Below are 6,463 nucleotides of genomic sequence, written 5' to 3' on the forward strand. Positions count from 1 at the left end.
ACATCAAACAAAGGACTGTGTGCACTGAACACAGAGCCTGGAGCCTAAGGCGTGGTCAGGGGGCCCAAGTCAAAAGCATGTCATCAGAAGTGTCATTATATCGTTTCAGGACACGAACATTGCCAGGGGCCAGTCAGTATCAACTGCATGGTGATTTGAGGTTTAATTAATTGCAGTTGTGATCTCCATAAAAATGGGTCCTTTGCTTTGCACACAGGAAAAGGATTTGAATGAATCCCAAGTGGGTTACTATTATGTGCAAGCTACAGAAATAGTCAACATGCAAGTGACACAGATAAGGCACAGTCTCTTTCCCTTGGGGAGCTGAGAGCTGGTGAGCAGGCTGAGTGTCAGCAGAGGGTCTAGGTTTCAGGCTCACATCACTGCCCCCTTCTACTGCCATCGTCTCAGGAAACTTTCCCACGTTCCCTGAGTAGTGTTCTCCACCTGGAAGAGGGGGATTATCATGCTTGCTTTCTGCCTGTTGGGAGAATTAGAGGAGATACAGGGCAAGGCCTGGCCCGTCATGGTTTAATTATCATTATTAGGGGAAATAAAATGTAATCACAAATGGTTATTATCTAGCCCAAAGTGAAAAGTGCCATTAGAGAAGGATCAGGAAGTTCAGAGGAGAAAGGGGTCATATTCAGCTGAGACAATCAGGAAATGGAACTTCCACTGAATGTGGAAGAAAGGCAGGGATTGTGGTGGCTTCACAGGTTGACTTGGCTATGCTGGAGTTACATTTTCCAGAATTCCGCTCCCCTTGGAGGGTGGGTTGGAGGTGGGCCACAGGGCATTTGCAGGAGGTTTTGAAGGTAAAGGAGAAGCAACAGCTGTGTTCCTTCAGCCCTTGGGGACCAATGCACAGGGCTGGGCTCTGAAACTGCCTGCGCACTTTGTCCTCACCTGTGGCTCATCTGGCTGCTCAGCCTCCAGCTCCTGCTGAATGACCACTCTCTTCTCCAACTCCTGGGCTGCAGGCAGACTCAGCCTCATGACAAGGAAAGCCAGCTTCTCCTGCAGAACCCCCAGCCCTGTCACTGAAGTTGAGGCCTAGAAGTGTGAGAGACTAGGGTATGAGGCCTAAAGCTACAGCCCAATATTATGTGTGTGCCTTCACATCTGGGGAACCCAGCCTAACAGCAAATTCCCCATCCCACGGTGCTCCTGCAGAGAAGGTGTCCTGGCTAAGCCACTCTCTCTAACACCAGGGCCAGGCACAGTGCCTGCTATTGTTGGTAGGGGCCTCTGTTCTCTGCAGGAACCACCTCCTCCTGCAGAAGCCAAGGGGCACCCCATTCTCTTGATACCACAGAGCCTGCCTCCCTTAGACTTTTCTTGTTCACTCAGCTCCTGGGTGCAACCCCTGTGTGGCACTGAATGATATATGGTGTCCTCCTCCCAACCTGTCAATTTCACCTGTTCGGTGTTGGGGCGTTCTGTGTTTGACCAGGCTCAAAATCCTGGGCAGGGAATCCCTCCTTTGCCTACAAGGTGAAGAGGTGATGTTCAGAAGACAGCCCCCTGCCAGGTTCCAGTCTGTTCTGGATTCTGGCTCCTGCCTCTGATCTCACTCTCTCCCACTTCAAGTCCCTCCCCTCTTCCTCACTGCCTCCCTGTGGACTTTAAATGCCAGCACCAGACACAAAGACGACAGCCTTGCAGAGACCATTTAACTAGCTTCCATCATTATGTGGCATCAAATCCCCATAATCATATCATAAGGGATCAAATCCCATATCATAAGGGATTTATTATAAGGGAATGTGACCTCACACAGGGATGGAAGCTGGTTAAACAGTCAAGGATGGAAGCCGGTTAAATAGTCTCTCTCCGTCTCTTGATCTCTATCACTCTGATGGTTTTGTTGCTCAGATCTAACCCTGATTTTTGTAGACTCTAACTGGTCAATCAGGCTGAAGGAATAACAGGATCTGAAAAATCTAAAGATGGTGAAGAAAAAGGCTGCTTCTGTGACAGGTGGGAATTTCTCAATCCACCACCTTTGGTGTGCTAGAAATGTGACTGACTTTCTCTCTGGAGGCCCCTTTCTTGCAAGGAGCAGAAATAGAGTCTCCCTAATTCACAGGAAGCACAACGACTATTCAGATTCCTCTCCCACCACCTTCACTTCAGAGGGGACACATTCCTTCCAGGGACTGACATGGCGGCATCTCAGTCTCAGTAGGGGAGAGATGGGTTTTCCTTGGCCTAGGTAGGCATTGGCCTCCTCTACAATGAGTGTTGTCCCATTGGCACTTATTGGTTCCACTGGCCAGTCCACCCTACCCAAGGATGGTGTCCCCTCCTCCATTGTCTGCTGCCATATTTGATTCCTCTCTACTCTATTATGGGTTGGCAGGGGCGGGGGCCCACTGTGAGCCTTCCTCGTGCCCTTGGCCTCAGCCTCCTGAGCAGACACCTGTTCCTACTTGTCTTGGTGCCCACGGTAGCCGGAGGCAAAGGGCACTCAGGACCCCTTAACTCTAGGATTGTCAAACAACGACAATCCCCTTGGGGCCAGTCATTGGTTAGGTTCACGGTTCCTTCTGAGAAACCCCATATGCACTTCATTCTTTTCATTTCCCATGCTCTCTCTTTTTGCCTGAAGAGAGTATTTTTCCTTAGAAGAAGCAAGTAGTTAAAAAATATTTTCTTCTTTTCTTTGGCCTAGAGCTTAACAAAAGACAAAACTCAGACAATGAAGAACTTGACATCTTCCTTCTTTCTTTCCTGCTGACTTGATGACTCTGCTTTGGAGCAGTGGGGGCCTCGAGGTCGCAGTGGAGAAAGCCATGGGCCAGCGGGAGGTGAAAGGGAGCCAAAGGTGGGAGAGGGCTCGAGGGAAGAGGCCATGGATAAAGGGAACACCTTTTACACAGAGGTCGGGGGAAGATGGCCTTAGGAAAAGCCATTTGATTTGATATTTGAGAGATGTTTGGTGACCTTCACGAGCATATTTTTGGGAGAATGCCAGAAAGAAAATAAGGTTGTAAAGAGTAAGGAGGTCAGTGAAGACTGTAAGGATAGGAAATGTGGAAAAGCTCAGTATCAGTCACTTACTCTTATGGGATCCTAGTAAATAAAGGGGGAGACAGATGATGGAAACTTTAGGGCATATAGGGAACATTTAGGTCCAAGCAGGGTGGAGGAAAGATATTTTTAGGATGAGGGAGACTTGGGTATCATGGTTGACAGAAGAGAAAGAGCGGGAGTGCAGGAGAGACCAAACATGTATAGTGAAAATGCTCAACCTCTTATGGAATCTTGGCTACATTTCTGCTAGCCTGGTGACCCTGGAAAAGATAATAAACCTCTCAGAGCCTCATATTCTTAATATATGTAACTTTTAGAGATGGCAAGCCTAAGTCAAAGTCTAGTTTTGTAATGTTATACCATCAATATAACAACAATCATGCATAATGTGCCTCTACTTCCATAAATATGGAACACATATATGGTGCTTACTATGTGTCAGGCCTTGTTCTCCATATTTAATGCATATGAACTCACTGAATTGCATGCAGTTAACATCTACTAACTCGATTCTCAAAGCAACCTTAGGAGCCCAATTTTTAAATGATCCCTGTCTTACAAATGAGGCAACTGAGGCACAGAGGGGTTAAATAACTCTCCCAAGAACACAGAGAAGGCAATTGACAAGGAAATGGGCTTGATAACCTATGCTCTTAACCACTGTACAACACTGTCTCATGTTGAATGAGCTTTCAGGATAAAAACTGATTATTGGTTGATAGATTGGCTGAGCAGAGAAAGATGAAGGAAATTGGTGGTAAACAATCACAAAGAAGGAATAAAAGTGTAGATCATTAGACCAAGTGAAAGGATTGACCTGTGAAGAGCAAAGAACAAGGCCAGGGGAAAATACAGAGGTGCTGGGTAACAGCAATGCTGTTTGAGCCCCTGGATCCAGCTGCTCCTGAAGCTGATAAAATCTATTTTCAGAACTTTGGTTAAGCCAACAAATTTTCTCTCTTGCTGAAACCAAGATGGGCTGGGTGTCCACTCACTTGCATCTGAAAGATGATTCACTAATATGCTCATCTATTTTGAAGTCTGGTAGCAGAGAAGAGAGGTGGCATAGGCTAGCAATTCATGATGGTACCAGCCTCTGGCTACCTCCTTGTATTAGTTTCCCAGGGCTGCCACAGGAAGTGACCCCAACTGTGTGGCTTAAATCAGCAGACATTTATTCTCTTATAGTTGTGGAGGTCAGAAGTCTGAAATCAAGGTGTTAGGTCAGCAGAGCCATGCTCCCTCCGAAGGCTGTAGGTGAGAATAATTCCTTGTGTCTTCCTGACTTCCAATGTTGCCATGAATCCTTGGTGTTCCTTGGCTTGCAGATGCATTGCCATCTTCCCTGCTTGTCAGTCTGTGTTTTCCTTCTTCTTATAAAGACAACAGTTTTATTGAGTTAGGGCCCACCCTAGTTGAAAACAACCTTGTCTTTATTTGGTGGCAACTGCGAAGAGCCTATTTCCAGGTCACATTCGCAGGTACTGGAGTTAGGGCTTCAACATGTCTTTTTGGGAGGCTCTCATGTCTATTGTACATGGCCGTGCATGGCAGAGAATCATTTTGCTGTTTTCCCCTTGTTCCCTCTACCTTCCACCGGCATTCGGGCAGCTTTCTATCTCCCAGCTCTCAAGGGAAGGAATGATCATGTCTAGGATAAAGGCCAGATTTTTGATTTTTGAGTTTCAAAGCAGGCTCTTGAAATTCACTCTACAGATTACAGTCTAAAAACTAAAGGATATAGATGAACAAGTGCTGGAGTTTGTTGAGACACAAAAGGATTTGTGGGTTTCAGCAAGAAAGCTCAGAGGCCTGAACACAGAAAGCATAAAATAAGCCAGAAAGCTGGGGGCACACAAAGTAAGATGCAAATGCAGTGATACGGTTTGGCTCTGTCCACACCCAAGTCTCATCTTGAATTATAGCTCCCATAATTCCCACATGTGGGAGGGACCCAGTGGGAGATAATTGAATCATGGGGGTGGGTCTTTCCTGTGCTATTCTCATGATAGTGAATAAGTCTCATGAGATCTGATGGTTTTATACAGGGGAGTTTCCCTGCACAAGCTCTCTTCTCCTGTCTGCTGCCATATGAGACATGCCTTTCACCTTCCACCATAATTGTGAGGCCTCCCCAGCCACGTGAAACTGTAAGTCAATTAAACCTCTTTCTTTTGTAAATGGCCAACTCTCAGCTACGTTTTTATCAGCAGCGTGAAAGAGAACTAATACACGCAGCTATTTACTTGGGAAGAAAAAGGGAGTTCAACCGGCAAGGGGCTCTGGAGGCAATGAGGCCAGAACTGAGCTTGCTGGGGGGAGTCTGAGAAGACCCCTTCCACCCACCATGCTTTCTGCCTCCTCCCAGAGTGAAGACTCTAATGAGAAGGAGTCACAAAGAGAGGTTTGAGGAGCTCCGTAAGGAAGCCTGCGAGCACTGCAAACCCCTTAAGATGGGGCCAGAGCTCATGGCCCTGGGTAGCCAAAACCACAGCTGGGGGAAGCAACCAGCCAGAGAGGCCACTGGGTCCTGCACATCCTAGGGAGGAGCAGGCTTCCAAAGTGGACCTTGTGCCTGGAAGGTCAGTGTGGAATTCAGGTGCCACGGCAGACACCACGGACTTCAGCCATGACTGTCAACCAAGAATTCTCAAAGACCATGAGGGGTGACTTCACTGAGGCAGAGGTAACTGCAAGAGCTGTAGGCAGCCCTTGTGCCAGGCACCCTGTCCTAAACTGCATGTAAGTTCTCTCCCCTGCTTCCCCCAGAACGTAGAATGCTGAAGAGATAAGGAGAAGAGAAAGGACAGGAGGGAGTGCTGCATTTGGAAAAACCTGGACAAGCAGTACTCTGTAGTGATTGCTACAAGGATTGCTTCCATGTGGGTGTACTGTATTTTACACTTTCATATGCCACTAGAGTCCAGCAGAATTGTTTCCTTTACTTACTGAAGTATTACTGAATATAATCTGGCTATGGCCAAGCATGGTGGCTCACGCCTGTAATGCCAGCACTTTGGGAGGCCAAGGCGGGTGAATCACTTGAGGTCAGGAGTTCGAGACCAGCTTGGCCAACATGGAGAAACCCCATCTGTACTAAAAATACAAAATTAGCTGGGTGTGGTGGTGTACTCCTGTAGTCCCAGCTACTTGGGAGGCTGAGGCAGGAGATTTACTTGAACTCAGGAGGCAGAGGTTGCAGTGAGATGAGATGGTGCCACTGCACTCCAGCCTGGGCAACCGAGCTAGACTCTGACTCAAATAATAATAATAATAATATTAATAATTTGGCTCTTGCAAAAGATATAACATTTGAGAAACTCAAACTTGCTTTTATTACTTATTATTAAGTCTAATACATAAGAAATAAATGGGAGCATGTAGCAACAGCAACAAAGACTATTTAAACATGTTTCTTTTAGGC

This window comes from Pongo abelii, chromosome 22 (genome assembly GCF_028885655.2).
Source record: "Pongo abelii isolate AG06213 chromosome 22, NHGRI_mPonAbe1-v2.0_pri, whole genome shotgun sequence".
Lineage (NCBI taxonomy): Eukaryota > Metazoa > Chordata > Mammalia > Primates > Hominidae > Pongo > Pongo abelii.